Source organism: Arachis hypogaea, chromosome 15 (assembly GCF_003086295.3).
Source record: "Arachis hypogaea cultivar Tifrunner chromosome 15, arahy.Tifrunner.gnm2.J5K5, whole genome shotgun sequence".
In the NCBI taxonomy this organism is placed as follows: Eukaryota; Viridiplantae; Streptophyta; class Magnoliopsida; order Fabales; family Fabaceae; genus Arachis; species Arachis hypogaea.
This window is the reverse complement of record NC_092050.1, coordinates 129,514,402-129,540,007: the sequence shown is the minus strand read 5'-3', so window position 1 is coordinate 129,540,007 and position 25,606 is coordinate 129,514,402.

The window sequence follows — 25,606 nt, the reverse complement described above, 5'->3', positions numbered from 1 at the left end:
CTCTTTTAAAGCAATAGCATTTAATGAAATAATTTTTAATAAAAGAATTTAAAATTGAATCATGATAACCGAAAAGACTCTTTCATGAAAAGAGGGAAGAAGTTGATTTTGACAAGACTTTTAAAAGATATGATGTGAAAGCCTCTTTTTTTAAAAATAAAAAATATATGAAACCAAAAATAATGAGCCCGTATCATGGAATAGGCTCAGGGGTGGTTGAACTGGCTTAGGTCTAAAGTACCAGATTTCTTGTTTCCCCTTTTTATGAAATGTTTATCACTTGCCCAGAAATGTCTCCCTGCTGCCTACAAGACAAAAATACACAGAAACATGAAAACACAACATTCATTCAACAGAATTTAAATTATCATCCCCAAATTGGTTCTCAACAAACAGAATCTATCTTCACACAGTGGTTTAGTAAAGATGCCAGCCAATTGTTCTTCCGACTTTACAAATTGAATATCAATAGTACCCTTTTGCACATGTTCTCGAATAAAATGATATCTTACTTGAATGTGCTTAGTTCTAGAGTGCAACACATGATTTTTTGAAATGTTTGTTGCACTCATGTTGTCACAAAACAAGGGTATACTATCAATATTCGGTTTGTAATCCTCTAATTGAGTTTTTAACCAAATTAACTGTGAGCAACAAGCGGCCGCGGATATATATTCAGCTTCAGCCATGGATAGTGCAACAGTGGCTTACTTCTTGCTTGACCACATGTTTAGTAAACTTCCAAGGAAGCAACATCTTTGCCATTTTCATCCTTGTCAAGTTTAGTGTTTGGATGCATGGGGGTTCCCATTAGTTTGGCATTTTCTAAACCAAATTTTTTAATCAATTCTTTGGCATACTTTTCTTGGTGAACAAAAATACCACTAGGAGTTTGTTTGATTTGAAGACTAAGAAAGAAAGTTAATTCTCCCATCAAACTCACTAGTCATTAGTTTTCCAAACTCTTCACACAAAGATTCATTTGCCGAACCAAACACTATGTCATCCACATAAACTTGGACAAGTAAGATGTCATCATTAGATTCCTTTATAAATAAAGTAGTATCCGTAGTACCCCTTTGAAATTTATTTTCCAATAAGAAAGCACTAAGCCTTTTATACCAAGCTCTTGGAGCTTGCCTAAGGCCATAAAGATCCTTAGAGAGTTTAAAAACATGATTTGAAAAATCTTTGCTTTCAAAACTGGGGGGTTGAGCCAAAAATACTTCTCTATCAATAAATCCATTTAAAAAGATACATTTAACATCCATTTGAAATATTTTAAAACCCTTATGGGCAGCATAGGCAAGAAGCAACCTAATTACTTCCATTCTTGCTACCGGGGCAAATGACTCATCAAAGTCAACGTCTTTCTCTTGGTCGTAACCTTGGGCCACTAGTCTAGCCTTGTTATGCACCACACTACGTCACTGCCATCCTCACCCAATTTATTTTCAAAATATCTATTTTGTACCGGTTACCTTCTTACCATTGGTGTATGGTACAAGTGTCCAAACCTCATTTTTCTCAAATTGGGACAGCTCATCTTCTATGGCTTTAACCCATAAGGGGTCTTCTAGAGCTTGCTTCACATTGAGAGGTTCCATTTGGGACAAGAAGGCAATGTTGCTAGCATCCGCTTGCTTCTTTCTTGAGGATCTTGTGGTTATACCTTGTGAAAGATCACCAATAGTGAATTTATAAGGGTAATCCTTCAAAAATTTTCATTCACGAGGCTTTTGAGACGAGGCTTTGCCTTGACAAGTTTCAGATGAGCTCTCTGTTCTGGATTCTCTGGCTTGGTCAGGAGACAAAATAGAAATGTCTCATCCGTTCTGAGGAGAAGTTTCTGGACTGACAGTTTCAACATCTAGGACATATTTGGAATTTGTTTGATCTTGAGGTCTTGCTTCAGGTTCACTTCCTGCATCATCATCTAAGATAGCACTGGGTATAGAGTTAGTATCACAAAAAGATACATGTATAGACTCCTCAATAGTTCTATGTTCTTTAAGGTAAACTCTATATGCTTTGCTAGTGGTTGAGTACCCTACAAATATTCTTTCATAAGATTTTAGATCAAATTTACCAAGATTTTCTTTGTTATTAAGAACAAAACATTTGCATCCAAAAATATGAAAATACTTGACCTTAGGGGGAGTTCCTTTCCAAAGCTCATATGGGGTTTTCTTCAAACCTTTTCTAATGATGGTTCTATTTAGGATATAACAAGCTGTATTTACAGCTTCGGCCCACAAAAATCTTGGAACATCATTTTCACAAAGCATTGCCCTTGTCATTTCTTGAAGGCTTCTATTCCTTCTTTCAACAACTCCATTTTGTTGAGGTGTTCTAGGACATGAAAAGTTATGAGCTATTCCAAAATCATCACAAAAGCTTTCAAAATTTTAATTTTCAAATTCTTTTCCATGATCACTTCTAATGTGGGCAATTTTCAAATCCTTTTCATTTTGAATCTTTTTACAAAGTGAAGAAAAGGCATGAAAAGCATCATTTTTATGAGCCAAGAAAAGAACCCAACCATATCTTGAATAGTCATCGACCACTACCAAACCATAGTGTTTACCTCCAAAACTTTGAGTTCTAGTGAGACCAAAAAGATCAATATGCAACATTTCTAATGGCCTTTTAGTACAGATTCCATCTTTTGATTTAAAAGAAGATTTTACTTGTTTGCCTAATTGACAAGTTTCACAAGTAATATCTTTGTCAAAATTAATGTTTGAAATTTCTCTAACCAAATTTTTCTTAACAAGCTTAGAAATTTGGTACATGCTTGCATGTCCCAATTTTTTATGCCAAAGCCATTTTTCATATTCAATAGAGGTAAAACATGTTACTTTTTGATCTTTTAAATCCTCTGGAGTAAGTCTATACACATTGTTTCATCTTTTTGCCTCAAACAAAACATCACCCGATTTTTCACAAACAACTAAGGAATCCAATTTTCTAAAAATAACTAAATATCTAAGATCACAAAGTTGGCTAATGCTTAAAAGATTATGCTTCAAACCATCAACAAGTAAGATATCATTTATGAATGAAGAAAAGTTCTTACCTACTTTACCTATGGCCACAATTTTTCCGTTTCCATTGTCACCGAAAGTAACAAAGCCTCCATCATATTTATCAAGCTTGATGAAGAATGTTGACTTTCCGGTCATATGCCTAGATCATCCAATATCCATATACCACATGTTATCTTTTCTCTTGGATGCTAGGAAAACCTACAAAAAAGCTTAAGTGACCTTAGGTATCCAAATCTTTTTGGATCCTTTTATGTCAAACCATCTTCTTTACCCCAAGCCATTATATTCAACAACAATCTTATAAATTTTATCTCCAATCATTCTTTCACTTATGAAGCATTGAATGGGAAAGTGACCATTCCGATTGCATAATCTACAAAACCTTTTAGGTTTCTGTTTGTTCAGATTGGTTGGGTTTGAAATATTATGTCATCCAAAGTGGAAGCCATATTATGAAAAGGAGATTTTTCAAAAATAGTTTTTGAATTTTTAGGAAAACCCAATCTAGCTTTGTGATGAGCGGATAATTTATACGCTTTTTGGCATTGTTTTTACATAGTTTTTAATATGTTTTAGTTACTTTTTATTATATTTTTATTAGTTTTATGAAAAAATTACATTTATGGACTTTACTATGAGTTTGTGTATTTTTCTGTAATTTCAGGTATTTTCTGACTGAAATTGAGGGACCTGAGCAAAAATCTGATTCAGAGGCTGAGAAAGGACTGCAGATGCTGTTGGATTCTGACTCTCCTGCACGCGAAGTAGATTTTCTAAAGCTACAGAAGCCCAATTGGCACGCTCTCAATTGCGTTGGAAAGTAGACATCTTGGGCTTTCTAGCAATATATAATAGTCCATACTTTGCCCATATTTGATGGCCCAAATTGGCGTTAAACGCCAGCCAGAGACCCTTTTCTGGCGTAAAATGCCGGAACTGGCACCAGAACTGGAGTTAAACGCTCAAACTGGCATCCAAGCTGGCGTTTAACTCCAAAAAAGGCCTATGCACGTGTAAAGCTCAATGCTCAGCCCAAGCGCACACCAAGTGGGCCCCGGAAGTGGATTTCTACACTATCTGCACTTAGTTACTTATTTTCTGTAATTCTTAGTAACTAGTTTAGTATAAATAGCACTTTTTACTATTGTATTCAGGAGCTTATGCCATTTTTCACATTTGGGAGGCTGGCCATTCAGCCATTCCTAGACCTTTTTCTCTTATGTATTTTCCAACGGTGGAGTTTCTACACCTTATAGATTAAGGTGCGGAGCTCTGCTGTTCTTCATGAATTAATGCAAGTACTATTGTTTCTCTTTCAATTCACACTTACTTCTTCTCCAAGATATACTCTCGTACTTAATTCAGTTAAGTCAGAATGAAGGGATAACCCGTGACAATCACCCACTATCTTCGTTACTCGCTTAGCCAAGATCCGCGTGCCTGACAACCACAAGCGGTCTACATGATGTTCAACGTATTCATTGGACGATAGCTGGAGTATAGTCTCTTGGGTCTCTGATCCACGAATTTGACTTGCCTCTCCTGACAATAGAGCATTCAAATCCGTGAGATTAGAACCTTCGTGGTAGAGGCTAGAACCAATTGGCAGCATTCCTGAGATCCAGAAAGTCTAAACCTTGTCTGTGGTATTCCGAGTAGGATCTGGGACGGGATGACTGTGACGAGCTTCAAACTCACGAATGTTGGGCACAGTGACAGTGTGCAAAAGGATAGAGAGATCCTATTCCGCCACAAGTGAGAACCGACAGATGATTAGCCGTGCGGTAGCTGTGCCTGGTATTTTTCATCTGAGACGAGAGATCCGACAGTTGATTAGCCGTACAGAAACCATACCTGGACCATTTTCACTGAGAGGATGGATGGTAGCCATTGACAACGGTGATCCACCAACATACAGCTTGCCATGGAAGGGAGCACGCATGATTGGATGAAGACAATAGGAAAGCAGAGGTTCAGAAGCAACAAAGCATCTTCAAACGCTTATCTGAAATTACCAATTACATAAGTATCTTTATTTTAATTTACATTTTATTTATCTTTAAATTATCAAAACTCATAACCAATTGAATCCGCCTGACTAAGATTTACAGGATGACCATAGCTTGCTTCAAGCCGGCAATCTCCGTGGGATCGACTCTTACTTGCGTAAGGTTTTATTACTTGGACGACCTAGTACACTTGCTGGTTAGTTGTACCAGAGTTTTGAAAGGTGTGATCACAATTCTGTGCACCAAGTTTTTGGCGCCGTTGTCGGGGATTGTTCGAGTTTGGACAACTGACGGTTCATCTTGTTGCTTAGATTAGTTAACCTTCTTTCTTGTTTCAACCTTTATTTTCTTTTCAAAAAGTTTTAAAAAAATTTAATAAAATCATAAAACCAAAAAATTTTTTGTGTTTCTTGTTTGAGTCTAGTGTCAAATTTTAAGTTTGGTGTCAACTACATGTTTTAATTTTTCTTAGATTTTCGAAAATTCATGCATTGTGTTCTCCTTTGATCTTCAAGTTGTTCTTGATGATTTTCCTTGTTTGATCTTTAAATTTTCTTGTTTTGTGTCTTTTCTTGTTTTTCATATGCATTTTCAAATTGTTAGTGTCCCTAGTACAAAAGTTCTTAAGTTTGGTGTCTTGCATATCTTTTTTTTCTTAAAAATTTTCAAAAATATGTTCTTGATATTCATCATAATCTTCAAAGTGTTCTTAGTGTTCATCTTGACATTCAAAGTGTTCTTGCATGCATTATTTGTTTTGATCTTAAATTTTTATGTTTTATTTCATTTTGTTGATTTTCTCTCTCCTCATTAAAAATTCAAAAGTAAAAAAATTATCTTTTCCTTATTCTTCTCATAATTTTCGAAATTTTGAGTTGACTTGGTCAAAAATTTTTAAAATTTAGTTTCTTGTTAGTCAAGTCATCAACTTTAATTTTAAAAATAAAATCTTTTTAATTTTCTTTTCAATTATTTTTCAAAATAAACTTCAATCATATCTTTTTAAAATTTTAATTTCAAAATCTTTTTCTAACTTCTTATCTTTTCAAAATTTATTTTCAAATCTTTTTCAACTAACTACTTGACTTGTTTGTTTTAATTTTAAAAAGTTTACTATTTTTTATCTTTTTCAAAACCACCTAACTACTTTTCCACTTCTAATTTTCGAAAATCACTAACCATTTTTTCAAAAATATTTTTAATTAACTAATTGTTTTAAATTTTAATTTTATTTTATTTCTTTTAATATTTTCGAAACTAACTTAATTAATTAAATAAAAATAAAAATATTTTTCTTTTCCCTCTTCTTAAAATTCGAATACTCTCTCTTTCATCTCTTTCTATTTATTTTATTTATTTACTAACATTTCTCTTCTACTCATCTAATAATTCGACCTCTCTCCCTCTCTCTGTGTTCGAATTTTTTTTATTCTCTCTCTACCTCATTCTTCTATTCTTTTTTTCCTCTAACACATAAAGGAATCTCTATACTATGACATAGAGGATTCCTCTTCCCTCTTTGTTTTCTTTTTTTTCATATGAGTAGGAACAAGGATAAGGGCATTCTTGTTGAAGCTGATCCTGAACCTAAAAGGACTCTGAAGAGGAAGCTAAGAGAAGCTAAAGCACAACACTCCGGAGAGGATCTTACAGAAAATTTCGAAAAAGAAGCAGATATGGCAGCCGAACCCAACAACAATGCTAGAGATGCAAGGAAGATGCTTGGTGACTTTACTGCACCAACTTCCAACTTCTATGGAAGAAGCATCTCAATTCCTACCATTGGAGCAAACAACTTTGAGCTTAAGCCTCAATTAGTTTCTCTAATGCAGCAGAATTGCAAGTTTTATGGACTTCCATTGGAAGATCCTCATCAGTTCTTAGCTGAATTCTTGCAAATATGTGACACTGTTAAGACCAATGGGGTTGATCCCGAGGTCTACAAACTTATACTTTTCCCCTTTGCTGTACGAGACAGAGCTAGGATATGGTTGGACTCACAACCTAGAGAAAGCCTGAACTCTTGGGAAAAGTTGGTCAATACTTTCTTGGCTAAATTCTTTCCACCTTAAAAGATGAGCAAGTTAGAGTGGAAGTCCAAACCTTCAGACAGAAGGAAGGTGAATCCCTCTATGAAGCTTGGGAAAGATACAAGCCATTGATCTGAAGGTGTATGTCCTTCTGACATGCTTTCAGAATGGAGCATCTTATGTATATTCTATGATGGTCTGTCTGAATTGTCCAAGATGTCATTGGACTACTCTGCTGGTAGATCTCTTCATCTGAAGAAAACACCTGCAGAAGCCCAGGAACTCATTGAAATGGTTGCAAATAACCAGTTCATGTATACTTCTGAAAGAAATCCTGTGAATAATAGGATGACTCAGAAGAAATGAGTTCTTGAGATTGATATTCTGAATGCCATATTGGCTCAGAATAAAATATTAACTCAGCAAGTCAATATAATTTCTCAGAATCTGACTGGAATGCAAGCTACATCCGGCAGTACTAAAGAAGCCTCCTCTGAAGGAGAAGCTTATGACCATGAGAATCCTACAATGGAAGAGGTGAATTATATGGGAGAATCCCATGGAAACACCTATAATCCTTCATGGAGAAATCATCCAAATTTTTCATGGAAGGATCAACAGAAGCCTTAACAAGGCTTCAATAATAATAATGGTGGGAGAAATAGGTTTGGCAATAGCAAGCCTTTCCCATCATCTTCTCAGCAACAGACAGAGAATTCTAAGCAGAGCCTCTCTGACTTAGCAACCATAGTCTCTGATCTAACTAGGACCACTCACAGTTTCATGATTGAAACAAGGTCCTCCATTAGAAATCTGGAGGCACAAGTGGGTCAGCTGAGTAAAAGAGTTACTGAAACTCCTCCTAGTACTCTCCCAAGTAGTATAAAAGAGAATCCCAAAAGAGAGTGCAAAGTCATAACTATATCCAAAGTGGCCGAACCTGGAGAGAGTAAAAAGGCAGTGATTTCCAGTGAGGAAGACCTTGTTTGACGTCCATTGACCAATAAGGAGTTCCCTATTGAGGAACCAAAGGAATCCGAGGCTCATATAAAGACCATAGAGATTCCATGGAACTTAATGCTGCAGTTCATGAGCTCTGATGAAGATTCTTCCTCTGATGAGGATGAAGATCTTGTTGAAGAGCAAGCTGCTCGGTATCTTGGAGCAATCATGAAGCTGAATGCCAAGCTATTTGGTAACGGGACTTGGGGGGATGGACCTCCATTGCTCATTAAGGAACTGAATACCTTGGTTCAGCAGAAATTACCTCAAAAGAAACCGGATCCCGGAAGGTTCTTAATACCTTGTACCATATGCACCATGACCTTTGAGAAGGCTCTGTGTGACCTGGGGTCAGGTATAAACCTCATGCCACTCTCTGTAATGGAGAAACTAGGGATCTTTGAGGTACAAGCTGCAAGAATCTCACTAGAGATGGCAGACAAATCAATGAAACAGGCTTATGGACTTGTAGAGGATATCTTAGTGAAGGTTGAAGGCCTTTACATCCCTGCTGACTTCATAATCCTAGACACTGGGAAGGATGAGGATGAATCCAGCATCCTTGGAAGACCCTTCATAGCCACAGCAAGGGCTGTGATTGATGTGGACAGAGGAGAGTTAGTCCTTCAATTGAATGAGGACTACCTTGTGTTTAGGGCTCAAGGATCTTCTTCTGTAAACATAGAGAAGAAGCATGAAAAGCTTCATCCAATTCTCTCCATACAGAGTCAAGTAGAGCCCCTACATTCAAACTCTAAGTTTGGTGTTGGGAGGCCACCATCATGCTCTGAGTGTCTGTGAAGCTCTATAAGAGCTCACTGTCAAGTTATTGACATTAAAGAAGTGCTTATTGGGAGGTAACCCAATCTTATTTATCTATGTTAATTACTTTTTCATTTCATTTTCCATTGTTATTTTATGTTTTCTTTAGGTTGATGATAATGTGGAGTCACAAAAATAGCTACAAAATTAAAGCGGAATCAAAAATAGCATAAAAAATAGCACACCCTGGAGGACAGGCTTACTGGCGTTTGATAGTAGAATGGGCGTTTAACGCCCAGTCTGGCAGCATTCTGGGTGTTAAACGCCAGAATTGGCAGACAGACTGGCGTTTAATGCCAGGAAAGGCAGCAGAGCTGGCGTTAAATGCCAGAAATGGCAACAGAGGGCGTTTAAATGCCAGAAAGGTGCTGGGACCAGAATTCCTTGACCCTCAGGATCTATGGACCCCACAGGATCCCCACCTACCCCAACTCAATCTCTCTCCTTTTCACACATCATAAACACTTAAACTCTCTCTTGGCCGAATTCAAAACACCACTCTATCTCCTCCATTTCTTCTTCTTCTCCTCCTCTCTTTCTTCTTTTGCTCGGAGACGAGCAAACTTTTTAAGTTTGGTGTGGAAAAAAGCTTTGCTTTTTATTTTTCCATAACCATTAATGGCACCTAAGGCCGGAGAAACCTCTAGGAAGAGGAAAGGGAAGGCAGTTGCTTCCAACTCTGAGTCATGGGAGATAGAGAGATTCATCTCAAAAGCCCATCACTAGAAAGAGGATAGAGCAAACAAGAGAGCCCACTCATGGACCTCACCAAGAGCACTCCATCATCCTCCATGAAATCAGAGAGGACCAAAAGGCCATGAGAGAGGAGCAACAAAGGCAAGGAAGAGACATAGAGGAGCTCAAGAACTCCATTAGTTCTTCAAGAGGAAGAAGAAGCCACCATCACTAAGGTGGACCCGTTCTTTAATCTCCTTATTTATTTTCTTTTCTGTTTTTGGTTTTTATGCTTTATGTTTTGACTATGTTTATTTCTTCATTACATAATCATTAGTGTTTAGAGTCTATGTCTTAAAGCTATGAATGATTCCATGAATCTCTCACCTTTCTTAAATGAAAAATATTTTTATTTGCAAAAGAACAAGAAGTGCATAATTTTGAAATTTATCTTGAAATTAGTTTAACTATTTTGATGTGGTGGCAATACTTCTTGCTTTCTGAATGTATGCTTAAACAGTGCATGTTTAAAATTGGAATTAAGAAAAGTTAACTCTTGAAAGAATAATGAAAAAGGATACATGTTATTGGTGATCTAAAAAATCATAAAACTAATTCTTGAAGCAAGAAAAAGCAGTGAAAAGCAAAAGCTTGTGAAAAAAAATGCGAAAAATAAAGAAAAAAAAGAAAAAGAAAGCATAAAAAGCCAATAGCTCTTTAAACCAAAAGGCAAGAGTAAAAAGCCAGTAACCCTTGAAACTAAAAGGCAAGGGTAAAGAGGATCTAAGGCTTTGAGCATCAGTGGATAGGAGGGCCCAAAAGGAATAAAATCATGGCCTAAGTGGCTAAATCAAGCTGTCCCTAACCATGTGCTTGTGTCATGAAGGTCCAAGTGAAAAGCTTGAGACTGAGTGGTAAAAGTCGTGATCCCAAGCAAAAGAGTGTGCTTAAGAACTCTAGGCACCTCTAACTGGGGACTCTAGCAAAGCTGAGTCACAATCTAAAAAGGTTTACCCAGTTATGTGTCTGTGGCATTTATGTATCCGGTGGTAATACTGGAAAACAAAATGCTTAGGGTCACGACCAAGACTCATAAAGTAGCTGTGTTCAAGAATAAAAAAGAACTTAACTAGGAAAATCAATAACATTATCTGTATTTTTGAGTTCCTAAAGAGGCCAACAATTCTGAACTCCAATGGATAGAGAGATGCCAAAACTATTCAGAGGCAAAAAGCAACTAGTCCCGCTCATCTAATTAAACTAATCTTCATTGATATTTTTGAAATTTATTGTATTTTCTCTTATTTTTATCTTATTTTGTTTTTGGTTGCTTGGGGACAAGCAACAATTTAAGTTTGGTGTTGTGATGAGCGGATAATTCATACGCTTTTTGGCATTATTTTTACATAGTTTTTAATATGTTTTAGTTACTTTTTATTATATTTTTATTAGTTTTTATGCAAAAATCAAATTTCTGGACTTTACTATGAGTTTGTGTATTTTTCTATAATTTCAGGTATTTTCTGGCTGAAATTGAGGGACCTGAGCAAAAATCTGATTCATAGGCTGAGAAAGGACTGCAGATGTTGTTGGATTCTGACTCTCCTGCACTTGAAGTGGATTTTCTGGAGTTAAAGATGCCCAATTGGCGCGCTCTCAATTGCGTTGGAAAAGTAGACATCTTGGGCTTTCCATCAATATATAATAGTTCGTACTTTGCCCGAGATTTGATGGCCCAAACGGGCGTTAAACGCCAGCTAGAGACCATTTTCTGGCATAAAACGCCGGAACTGGCACCAGAACTGGAGTTAAATGCCCAAACTGGCATCCAAGCTGGTGTTTAACTCCAGAAAAGGCCTATGCACGTGTAAAGCTCAATGCTCAGCCCAAGCGCACACCAAGTGGGCCCCGAAAGTGAATTTCTGCACTATCTGCACTTAGTTACTTATTTTCTGTAATCCTTAGTAACTAGTTTAGTATAAATAGCACTTTTTACTATTGTATTCAGGAGCTTATGCCATTTTTCACATTTGGGAGGCTGGCCATTCGGCCATGCCTAGACTTTTTTCTCTTATGTATTTTCCAATGGTGGAGTTTCTACACCTCATAGATTAAGGTGCGGAGCTTTGCTGTTCTTCATGAATTAATGCAAGTACTATTGTTTCTCTTTCAATTCACACTTACTTCTTCTCCAAGATATACTCTCGTACTTAATTCAATTAAGTCAGAATGAAGGGGTGACCCGTGACAATCACCCACTATCTTCGTTACTCGCTTAGCCAAGATCCGCGTGCCTGACAACCACAAGCGGTCTACATGATGTTCAACGTATTCATTGGACGACAGCCGGAGTATAGTCTCTTGGGTCTCTGATCCACGGATTTGACTTGCCTCTCCTGCCAATAGAGCATTCGAATCCGTGAGATTAGAACCTTCGTGGTAGAGGCTAGAACCAATTGGCAGCATTCCTGAGATCCGGAAAGTCTAAACCTTGTCTGTGGTATTTCGAGTAGGATATGGGACGGGATGACTGTGACAAGCTTCAAACTCACGAATGTTGGGCGCAGTGACAGTGTGCAAAAGGATAGAGAGATCCTATTCCGACACAAGTGAGAACCGATAGATGATTAGCCGTGCGGTAGCTGTGCCTGGTATTTTTCATTCGAGACGAGAGATCCGACAGTTGATTAGCTGTACAGAAACCGTACCTGGACCATTTTCACTGAGAGGACGGATGGTAGCCATTGACAATGGTGATCCACCAACATACAGTTTGCCATGGAAGGGAGCACGCATGATTGGATGAAGACAATAGGAAAGCAGAGGTTTAGAAGCAACAAAGCATCTCCAAATGCTTATCTGAAATTCCCATCAATGAATTACATAAGTATCTTTATTTTAATTTACGTTTTATTTACCTTTCAATTATCAAAACTCATAACCAATTGAATCTGCCTGACTAAGATTTACAGGATGACCATAGCTTGCTTCAAGCCGGCAATCTCCGTGGGATCGACCCTTACTCACGTAAGGTTTTATTACTTGGACGACCCAGTGCACTTGCTGGTTAGTTGTATCAGAGTTGTGAAAAGTGTGATCACAATTCCGTGCACCACTTTGTCATAGAGAGGTTTTTGACTAATTAAAAGTTGATTCAACTTTTCATAACTTTGAGCAAAGTTAGCTAGGTCTTCTTTTAGTCTTTTTACCTCATTATGCAACCTTTCATTTTCCTTAAAATAATTTAGATTTGCAATCACAGAATGATGGAATTCACAGCTCTTAATTACAGCCTTTAACTGCTTATTTTCTTCAACAAGATCAACAGCAGTTTCAGCTTCCCTTAATTTATCTTTGAGAAAACTATTTTCTACTTTTAGAATGGTAACTTGAGATTCAAGTTCATAGTTTTCATTTAGGAAGCATCTGATTTTTTCATTTAGATGATCCATCATAAGATGAAGGTCTTCATTAGAGGGTTCATTGAAGGTTACCTCATCAATGTGGTCGGCCATGAGACAAGTTTGGGATTTAGTCTTAGATTCATTTTCATCTTCAGAGTCATTTTCCAAGACTTCCCAAGATGCCATGAGTCCCTTCCTCTTTTTCCTTTTTGGCTTGTCCTCCTTCTTCAGTTTTGGGCAGTAAAACTTGTAATGCCCAACTTCTCTGTAGTTGTGGCAAATGACCTTGCTTAAATCCCTCTTAGGTTTTCTTGAACTGCCTCCTTTGTTTCATTCCTTTTGCTTCATCATTCTTCTGAATTTCTTAGCAAACAAAACAAAATCATCGTTAGATAAATCATCGCTGGATTCATCATCCAGAGAGTCAGTAATAGATCTGAGAGCAACTCCTTTCTTTTTAGTATCTTTTTTCAAAAGCAAGTAAGTTTCCTCTCAGATCATCATAGGTCATTTCATCAATGCCACTACTCTCAGCTATTACTATAGCCTTGGTTTCTCACTCTTTAGTGAGACATCTCAATATTTTTCTCACGAGCACAGATTCTAAATGTGTGATTCCCATAGCATCCAAGCCAGTGATGATAATGTTGAGTCTTTCAAACATTTCATCGATTGTTTCTCCTTCCTTCATTGAAAACATTTCGTATTCTCTGTTTATCATGTCTATTCTGGATCTTTTGACTTGAGTTGTACCTTCATGAGTAACTTGGAGCTTATTCCAGATTTGCTTTGCTGTTGTACATCTTGATACCCGTCGGTATTCTTCGAAGCTGACAGCACAATTTAACAGGTTAATAGCTTTAGCATTGAGTTCTATTTTCTTCCTGTCATCATCATTCCAATCTGCCTCAGCCTTAGGAACAACCACACCATCAACTCCTATTGTGGTTGGAAATTGTGGACCTTCCACGATTATCTTTCAAAGTCTGTAATCTACAGACTGAACAAAAATCTTCATTCTTTCTTTCCAGTAACTGTAGTTCTTCCCACTAAAGAATGGAGGTCTGTTGTTTGATTGCCCTTCTATCAGAGTATAGGCTACCAGATTAGTACCACTGTTGTTCTCCATCAGGATCTTTTCTCCAAGTTACAAAGCTTGATCTCTTTGAGACCAAGCTCTGATACCAATTGATGGTAATCAGTGGCTAAGAGAAGGGGGTTGAATCTTAGCCCCTTTTTCACTGAATATTAATTTCTAATTTTCACATAACTTTAGAAGATATTTCTGCTTTTTATCTTGTATCAGGTTGAGAGACACTTTTGTTTTGTCTCATGCCAAGTTGAGAGACACTTTTATTTTTGTCTCCTGATAAACAAAAACAGAGAAAGGAGTAGGGAAGATGAAGTAACACCAAATGTATCCTAGTTCAGCTACTAGGTGCAATGTAGCCTACATCCAGTCTCCATCACAACAATGATGGAATTCCACTATGTTTTCACAATATTACAAACATCAATTTCTCCCTAGGAACTACCCATTCCTATATGGGACAAATCCATATTCTAACCCTAATCTGAATTTGACTAGACCTCAATCTAGCTTTCAACAGCAAAGTGCTAATCCAACTTGTAAGAGAATTCCCATAGGATCATGATACACAACAGGGCAGATGTACACAGAAACTTTGAGACATCTATGGCATTTTCTCTAATATTGCTCACTGCCTTTTACCTCTCACTGGCTTTTTCTTACAAACCTCACCATGTTTGCCTTTTACCATGAGACTCAGACAGACAATACTAAGAAAAAGAAACTAAATGAACAACATTGAAGGAAAAAAAACTCAGGAAGCTCTGGTAGCTATGAGAACTCTGTGCTTTTTTACTTTCTCTCCTTGATCTCAACTCTTGGCCGTTCACTCTTAATATAGAAGGGGAAGCCTCCAAGGTTGAAACCCTAACCCAGCAACTTTTTCTCCTAAAAAGAATAGCAGCAGCTTCATCAAAGAGGATTGAGACGACTGAGGCTGATGAATGCAAGCTTACCTCATCACTCTCACTCTTTTTCTTCAAGCTTCTTCCATCTTGGCCATTGATTTTGACTTTGGCCCCAAGAATGGATTTGGATCATTGATGGGCTTCTGACCTTAGATAGCTTCAAGCATTCCATTTTCGCTTCTATCTACTTGAGACTCAGAGGCTATCTTCTTTTTTGATGTACAAAAACGGAAATGAACTTTTTACCAAGATAGATTTGCTTCCTAACCAAGGCAAATCTCTTCCTTTCTTGGCAAAGAAAATCTTGAAGCCTTTCTTCAAATCTTTCCTTCTGTAGCAAATATCTTTCCTAGCCTTTCTTCTTCATAGACTTTTCTTCTGATATCTTCTTCTATCTTCTTCTCCGATGATTAACGTGATTGAGAGCAAGAGAGAGGAGAGAGAAGAGAGAGAAAACTTTCAAAGGAAGCATTGAATGGAATTAAACCAAATTAAACCAAATAATTTTGCCCAAGACTGAATTTTCTTCAATGATTCATTTGGGCTTGTGTGGCTTTGGCCCAATAGGAAACTAATTTGCTTCCTGCACACTTGAACAAAAATCATCAAACAACTTATCAAAAATTATTAAATAAAATATTTAATAATAATTTTAATAATTTTCTAATTTATATTTTAATAATGTTTGATCATCATATAAGTTTTTCAAACTCAACATTGTGCACAACTGCTTCAAATCTAATGACACTCCAAAAAAGTAATGACATTGAAGCACCACCCAAGTGAAAAATTTGTGCAACCTCACACTTATATTTAAAGTCAAAGTAAATAACTTTAATCTCAAAGAAGGTTCTCAGCAATACATTGTTACCAAAACATTTGTTCCAACCAAAAATACTGAACTTTAACACCTATTACAACAAATAAAACAGGTAATACTAAAAAAATCACTTATTCAAGACATCGTTTTTATTTCTAATTTAAATTATTCATTGATTATAAAATCCAACTTCGCCAACACTAATATCATCAGACGAAGATCACATACCCATCAAGAGATTAATGAGAGAGAAAACTATACAAATTCAAGACACATCTTTCGAAGAAGAACATACATATATGAAGAAAATCTATGTCCTTCATTAGAAGGGACAGAAATAGGACCCCAGATATCCATATGAATTATGTCAAAACAATCTTTTATTTTAGTTGTACTAAGATTAAAAGATAATTTCTTTTGTTTTGCAAAATGACATGAATCACAAGGAAGTTTTAAAGCAATACAATCTATAAAAGGATAATACTTCTTTAAAAAAATCAATTTATGCATGGGCATGTGTCCTAATCTAAGATGCCAAATGTTGTTGTGCTCACTGTGTGAAAGTGTGGTGGGATGAGTAGTAGTCGTAGTTGCTGCCAATGAAGCTTGCTTTGTTGGAAGAGGAGAAAAGTGAGAGAATTATGGTTCTCTACTTGTTCATACCCTGGGTCGAGCTGTACGACCCGGGCTGATTGAAGACAAGTTGACCGACCTCTTCAGGTTAGGACTATCTGACCTCTTCCCAAAGAGTTCGGCCAAATCACCAGGAAAGCCCAAAAAAGGGCCCAAACATAGGAGCACGACCTAAATCCAAAGTCAGCCCAAGCCTAGAGAGATAAGGGCGGCTCCCTTGAAGATAAGATGACTTCACTAAAAGATAAGATAAGATAACTATCTTATCTCCAGAAAGATCACTCTACAACAATATAAATACACTAGAACACCCAGGTATAACTCATACTCTGATTCTACTAAAAACCTGCTTAATACCCTTGCTAACTTAGGCATCGGAGTCCCTTGCAGGTACCCCCCACCCTCCGGTGACGAAGGATCAACACCACCACCAAGTCCTACAAATCGGACACGGCGGCTCCGGCCTCCACCTACAAGTTGGAGACATCAGCGCCGACCAGTACAGAAGATCTCGTCCAAGATCGACCTACAGTTTCAGGTAACCCTCGAAACATTGGCGCCGTTACCGGGGACCTGGAAGTCATCCCATCATCATGGCAGACAACCTTGACAACGACCACAATTCTGATTTGGAGAACAGAATGCCACATAAGAACACAGATGTCACACCAGATGATACTTCTCAGCCTAACAAAGACAAGAATCCGTCAGACACAGGAGTCATAGAGGCACTTCAAGCTCAACAAGATCACCTAAAACAACTCAAAAATGAGGTTGAATATCAACGGGAAGCCGAGAGAGACCTACGAAGGGAAGCTAGGCGACGCCGAGAATTAGAAGACAAGCTCCTAAAGCTAGAAGCCGATCTCAAAGCTAAAAATACCCTATCCAGCCGCGAAGATTGCCCCTGCAAGGACCAAGACCCATTCACTAAAGAGATCATGAAGGCCAAAATTCCAAAAGACTTCAAACCCCCGACATGACTCTGTATGACGGTACATCAGATCCCAGCCATCATCTCAGTCATTTCAGAAGTAGAATGTATTTCACCGACGCCTCAGATGCAACTCGGTGCAAAACCTTCCCGACTACCTTAACAAAAACAGCAGTTAAATGGTTCGACAATCTGCCCCCCAGGTCCATCTCAAGCTTTGACGACTTAGCCAAAAAGTTTTTAGCCAGATTCTCCATCCAGAAAGACAAAACTAAGCACGCCCCAAGCCTATTAGGGATCAAGCAAGGAGATCGGGAAAGTCTTCGCAGCTACATGGAAAGATTCAACAAAGCATGTCTGGAGATACAAAATCTGCCAACAGAAGCAGCCATTATGGGTCTCATCAATGGCTTACGAGAGGGACCTTTTAATCACTCCATATCGAAAAAACATCCCACATCTCTGAATGATGTGCAAGAACGAGCAGAGAAATACATCAACATGGAGGAAAACTCTCAACTAGGAGAGACCTCAAAATCTGGATTCTCCTACTCCTCCCGAGATAAGGATAAAGAGTCCAAGAAAAAAGAAGATCAACATGGATAAAAGATCAAGAAATACCACAATTACACCCCTTTTCGGATGTCGCTTGTGGATGTTTACCGAGAAGTGTGCCATACTGAAAAGATGCCTCCACCTCGCCCACTCAAAAGCAAGAAAGGGGGAGGAAATCGGATAGAATACTGTGAATACCATCGAATATATGGACATCCCACCAACGAGTGCTTTGATTTGAAGAATGTCATAGAAAAATTAGTGAGAGAGGGGAGACTAGATCGTTACTTAGCCAGCAAAACAGATGAGCCTAGAAAAAGAAGAAGGGACGAAGAGGTCGGACGAACTGAACGACCACCTCGTACCCCGGAGAGACATGTCCATATGATTCACGGAGAATTTGCGGGAGGAGGAATCTCCAAATCATCTCGCAAAAGACATCTTAAAGAAGTATATCATGTCGAGGGAGGAGAAGACGCACCCAACCTCCCCACTATTACTTTCACTAAAGAGGACGCAGCTGGCGTCATCTCGGGACACGACAATCCCATGGTCATCACTGTCATATTAGCCAACGCTAATCTCCACCGCACACTGGTGGACCAGGGAAGCTCGGCTGACATCTTGTTCAAAACCACCTTCGACAAACTCGAATTAGAGGAATTAAAAAGAGCTCAAAGCATATCCGAACAACTTATTCGGACTAGGAGACACTCCAGTCCAACCACTTGGATACATCTCACTACACACAACCTTTGGAAAAGGAAACCGGTCAAGGACGCTCAACATAGACTACATTGTAGTCAACATGAGTTCAGTCTACAACGCCCTGATAGGTCGGACAACGCTAAATCAGCTTGGCGCAGTAGTCTCGACTCCACATCTATGTATGAAGTTCCCAACTACAGAAGGGATCGCTACAATAAAAGGAGACCAGAAAGTCGCTGTTACAACGAAAGTCTGAACCTCAGAGGCAAAGGAGAAGAAATCCACACCATCGAACTCGGGGGAGTTTGAGGGCGGGAAGAACTTCATCCACAACCTGAAGGCGAGATAGAAAAAGTACAGATCAGAGATGTCCCAGATAAAGCAACCAATATTGGCACAATCCTAAAAGGAGACGTAAAGGAGTCCCTCATACAGTTCTTAAGAGATAATGTCAACCTCTTCGCATGGAAGGCCGCAGACATGCCAGGTATAGACCCCAAGCTAATGTGCCACAAGCTGGCAGTATACCCAAGATCTCGGCCAGTACAGTAGAGACGTAGAAAGCTCGGACCAGAACGATCTCAAACTGTGGAAGAACAGGTATAAGCTCTACTAGAGGCAGGATTCATAAGAGAAGTCAAGTATCCACTATAGCTAGCCAACGTTGTCTTGGTGAAAAAATCAAATGGGAAGTGGTGGATGTGCACTGATTACACCGATCTCAACAAATCTTGCCCAAAAGATCCTTATCCACTCGCAAGTATTGACACTCTGGTAGATGCCTCCTCCGGATACAAATACCTCTCATTCATGGACACCTATTCGGGATACAATCAAATCCCGATGTACCCACCTGATCAAGAAAAAACCTCATTCTTAACCCCAAAAGCAAATTACTACTACATCGTCATGCCATTCGGACTCAAAATGTAGGAGCCACTTATCAAAGATTAATGAATAAAGTCTTCGCAGACCATGTCAGGAAAATCATGGAGGTATACGTGGATGACATGTTAGTAAAGACACAAAGTGAGGAGTCATTACTGTCTGACCTCACCCAAGTATTCGGTACCATAAGAAGGCACGGCATGCGACTTAACCCTGCAAAATGCACTTTCACAGTAGAACCTGGCAAATTCTTGGGTTTCATGCTCACACAAAGAGGAATCGAGGCAAATCTGGATAAATGCCGGGCTATACTCGACATGAAGAGCCCAACCTGTGTCAAAGAGGTACAACAACTCAATGGAAGATTGGCAGCCTTGTCCAGATTTCTAGCTGGATCAGCAATAAGATCTCACCCCTTCTACGCCACTCTAAGGAAGGGAAAGAGGTTTGAATGGACAACGGAGTGCGAGCAGGCCTTCCAGGATTTTAAAAAATTCCTGGGACAACCAGCTATCCTAACTCGGCCACAGGAAGGAGAACCACTTGTATTGTACCTCGCAGTAGGAAATCGGGCAGTAGCTTCAGCACTGGTCAGAGAGGATGACGGTGGACAACAACTGTTCATACCCTGGGTCGAGCTATCCGACCCGGGATGATCGGCGACAAAGCGACCGACCTCTTTAGGTCAGACTATCCGACCTCTTCCCAAAAGAGCTCGGCCAAATCGACAGGAAAGCCCAAAAAATGGGCCCAACTCAAGGAATAGACCCAGATCCAAAGGCAGTCTAAGCCTATAGAGATAAGGGCGGTTCCATTGAAGATAAGCTGACCTCGCCAAAAGATAAGATAAGATAAGATAAGATAACTAACTTATCTTATCTAAAATGGTCACTCTACAACTACTATAAATACTCTGGAGCACCCAGGTATAACTCATACTCTGATTCTACTAAAAACCTGCTTAATACCCGTGCTAACTTAAGCATCAGAGTCTCTTACAGGTACCCTCCACCCTCCGGTGGCCAAGGATCAGCAGTGCAGCAAGTCCAACAAGTCAGACACAACAGCTCCAGCCACCATCAGCTAGCCGGACACGCCATCTCCGACCAGTACAGAAGATCTCATCCGAGATCAACCTCCAGTTTCAGGTAACTCCTGGAACATTGGCGCTGTTGCCGGGGACCCTGGAAGTGATCCCAACATCATGGCGGACGGCCATGACAACGACCACGATTCAGATCTGGAAAACAGAACACCGCACAAGAACGCGAACACTACGCTAAATGATACTCCGGAATCCAACGGGGACAAAAACTCATCAAATCTGGGGGTAATAGAAGCACTTCAAGACCGCTTAAAGAAACTTGAAAAAGAAACCCAACAACAACAAGAGGTCAGAAAGGATCTACAAAGAGAGGTACGGCGGCGACGAGAATTGGAAGATAAACTCCTACAATTAGAAGCCGATCTCAAATCAAAAACCCCTCAGACCACTCCCGAGGAAAGTTCACACAAAGAGCAAGATCCATTCACTAGGGAAATCATGAAAACCAAAATCCCCAAAGACTTCAAACTCCCGGATATGATTTTGTATGATGGTACCACAGATCCCAACCATCATCTCAGCAATTTCAGAAGCAGAATGTACCTCACCGACGCCTCAGACGCCGTTCGTTGCAAAGCTTTTCCAACAACTCTCACGAAGACAGCAATCAGATGGTTCGACAACCTACCTCCAAAGTCCATCTCAAATTTTGACGACCTGGCCAAAAAATTCCTAGCTAGATTCTCCATCCAAAAAGATAAGACCAAACACGCCCCCAGTTTACTAGGGATCAAGCAAGGAGATCGGAAGAGCCTCCGCAACTACATGGAAAGATTCAACAAAACATGCATGGACATACAAAGCTTGCCAACAGAGGCCGCCATCATGGGAGTCATCAATGGCCTACGAGAAGGACCTTTTAGCCAATCCATATCAAAGAAGTACCCTACCTCCTTAGACGAAGTGCAGGAGCGAGCAGAAAAATACATCAACATGGAAGAAAACGCTCGGTTAGGAGAAACCTCAAAATCCGGGGTCCACTACCGAGATAAAGACAAGGAATCCAAAAGGAAAGAAGATCGACAAGGAGAGAAAATAAAAAATACCACAATTACACCCCTCTCAGGGCATCCCTAGTCGACGTATATAAAGAAGTCTGCCATACGGAGAAAATACCCCCAGCTCGACAACTCAAAGGCAAAAGAGGAGGAGGAAACCGGAATGAATATTGCGAATATCATCGAGTGCGAGGGCACTCCACCAACGAGTGCTTCGATCTAAAAAACATCATAGAAAAATTGGTGAGGGAAGGAAAACTAGATCGGTTTCTAGCCACCCGAGATGACGACTAAAGAAAGAGACGAAGGGACGAAGATATCAGACGAACCGCGCGATCACCTCGTACACCGGAAAGACATGTCCACATGATACACGGCGAATTCGCAGGGGGAGGAATCTCCAAGTCATCCCACAAAAGATATCTCAAAGAAGTATATCATGTCGAGGGAAAGGAAGAAACACCCGACATCCCTGCAATCACATTCACTAAAGAGGATGCATCCGGTATCATCTCGGGACACGACAACCCCATGGTCATCACCATCATACTGGAAAACGCCAATCTGCACCGCACATTAATAGACCAAGGGAGGTCCGCCGACATCTTATTCAAAACTGCCTTCGACAAGCTCGGCCTAGAAGACAAGGAGCTTAAGGGATACCCGAACAGTCTGTTCGGACTGGGAGATACCCCGGTACAACCATTAGGATACGTATCACTACATACAACCTTCGGAAAAGGGAACCAGTCCAGAACACTCAAAATAGACTACATTGTGGTCGACGTGAGTTCAGCCTACAATGCTCTAATAGGTCGGACCACACTAAATCAACTCGGGGCAATAGTCTCGACTCCACATCTATGCATGAAATTTCCAACTACAGAGGGGATAGCCACAATAAAAGCAGATCAAAAGATGGCATGCCACTGTTATAATGAAAGTCTAAACCTCAGAGGCAGAGGAGAAGAATTCCACAGAATTGAGCTTGGCGGAGTTCAGAGACGAGAAGTGCTCCGTCCGCAGCCAGAAGGTGAGATAGAGAAGGTTCAGATCGGAGACACCTCGGACAAAACGACTAATATCGGCACGATCCTGAGAGGAGACTCAAAAGAATTACTGGTACAATTCTTATGAGATAATGTCGATCTCTTCGCATGGAAAGCCGCAGACATGCCAGGCATAGACCCCAAGCTAATGTGCCACAAGTTGGCGGTCTATCCAGGATCTAGGCCGGTACAGCAAAGACGAAGAAAACTTGGGCCAGAGCGATCCCAAGCTGTGGAAGAACAGGTACAAGCATTACTGGAGGCAAGATTCATAAGAGAGGTCAAGTACCCACTATGGCTAGCCAACGTCGTCTTGGTGAGAAAATCAAATGGGAAGTGGCGAATGTGCACCGATTACACCGATCTCAACAAAGCCTGCCCAAAAGATCCTTACCCACTCCCAAGTATCGACGCTCTGGTCGATGCTTCCTCCGGATATAGATACCTCTCGTTTATGGATGCATATTCGGGATACAACCAAATCCCCATGTATCCACAAGATCAATAAAAGACCTCGTTTTTAACGCCGAAAGCAAACTACTGCTACATTGTGATGCCTTTCGGTCTCAAGAATGCGGGAGCTACTTATCAAAGGCTAATGAATAAAGTCTTCTCAGATCACATCGGGAAAATCATGGAAGTCTATGTGGATGACATGTTGATAAAGACACAAAGTGAAGAGACATTGTTATCCGACCTGGCTCAAGTGTTTGACACTATAAGGAAGCATGACATGCGACTCAATCCCGCAAAATGCACCTTTGCAGTAGAAGCGGGCAAATTTTTAGGTTTCATGCTCACACAAAGATGAATTGAAGTAAATTTGGATAAATTTCAAGCCATACTCAACATGAAAAGCCCAACCTGTGTCAAAGAAGTGCAGCAACTCAACGGGAGATTAGTCGCCCTATCCAGGTTCTTAGCAGGATCAGCGATAAGATCTCTCCCCTTCTATGCTACTTTAAGAAAGGAAAAGCAGTTCGAATAGACAACAGAATGTGAACAAGCCTTCCAAGACTTCAAGGATTTCTTAGGACGGCTACCTATCCTATCTCGGCCACGAAAAGGAGAACCGCTTATATTATATCTCGCAGTAGAAAGTCGGGCAATAGCCTCAGCACTAGTCAGAGAAGACGAAAGTGGGCAACAACCCGTCTACTTCATTAGTAAAGCGCTACAGGGATCCGAGTTGAACTACCAGAAAATAGAAAAGTTTGCCTATACTCTCGTTCTAACATCTCGACGACTTCGCCCTTACTTCCAGGCTCACACAATTAAGGTTCGAACTAACCAGTCCATAAAAGGAATATTGTAGAAAACAGATTTAGCAGGCAGAATTTTACAATGGGCAGTCGAGTTATCCGAGTTCGACCTTCAATATGAAGCTCGGACGGCCATCAAATCACAGTATCTGGCCGACTTCATCGTTGAATTCACAGATGCCCCAGAAATTCCCACAGAATGGAATCTCTATGTGGACGGTTCTTCAAATAAGACTGGAAGCGGCGCAGGTGTGATAATAAAAAGCAACCAAGGAACCCAAATTGAGCTCTCCCTTAAATTCGGGTTCCCGGCCTCAAACAATCAGGCGGAATATGAAGCATTATTAGCTGGTTTGAAGCTAGCTAAAGAGGTTGGAGATCAAAAACTCAACATTTACAGCGATTCACAAGTAGTCACCTCACAGATAACAGGGAGCTACCAAGCCAAAGATCCCACCATGAAAAAGTTTTTGGATAAAACCAAAGAACAGCATGGACAACTCGGGGAATATAAGATCTGCCACATACCCCGCGAATAAAATACCCGAGCTGACGCACTCTCGAAACTAGCCAGCACCAAACCAGGAGGCAACAATAGAAGCCTCATCCAGGAAATGCTACAGAACCCATCAATCTCAGAAGAGGAAAAAGTCCTAGCCGTAACAAGTCAGGACCAAGGATGGATGACCCCCATAATTAACTACCTCAAAATAGAAACACTCCCCGCAGAAGAAAAGGAGGCAAAGAGGTTAAAAAGGGAGGCACGGTACTACACTATCATAAATAACATCCTGTACAAAAGAGGAATCTCAATACCATTACTAAAATGTGTGCCGACCAACAACACAAAGGAAGTGCTAGAAGAAGTACACGGCGGCATTTGCGGCAATCATCTCGGAGCACGAGCTCTCGCCAAAAAAGTACTCCGGGCGGGATTTTATTGGCCAACTCTACAGAAAGAAGCTACAGAATTTGTAAAGACATGCCCACCATGTCAGAAACATGCCAACTTTCATGTCGCCCCGCCAGAAGAGCTCATCAGTGTAACTTCGCCTTGACCGTTTGCAAAATGAGGACTTGATATTCTCGGACCCTTCCCCCAGGGATCAGGACAAGTTACATTCCTCATAGTAGGGGTAGACTATTTCACAAAGTGGATCGAGGCAGAGCCCCTAGCCAACGCCACTGCTCAAAGAAGCCAGAAATTCCTATATAGAAACATTGTCACAAGGTTCGGGGTTCCACACTCCATCACCATAGACAATGGCACTCAATTTACAGATGCAGGCTTCAGAAAGTTAGTAGCCGACTTAAACATAAAGCACCAGTACACCTCCGTGGAACATCCGTAAGCCAATGGACAGGCTGAAGCTGCCAATAAAGTTATATTGGCCAGATTAAAACGGAGATTACAAGACACAAAGGGAGCTTGGGCAGAAGAGCTTCTACAAGTTCTATGGGCGTATCGAACGACACCACACTCCACCACAAAGGAATCCCCCTTCCGGTTAGCATACGGAATAGAGGCAATGATTCCAGTAGAGATTGAGGAAGGATCGCCTAGAGTGGTTCATTACAATGAGGGAGCAAATTCCCAACTTCAAAGGGAAGAGCTCGACCTACTACCTGAAATCCAAGAAAGAGCTCGGATCAGGGAAGAAGCA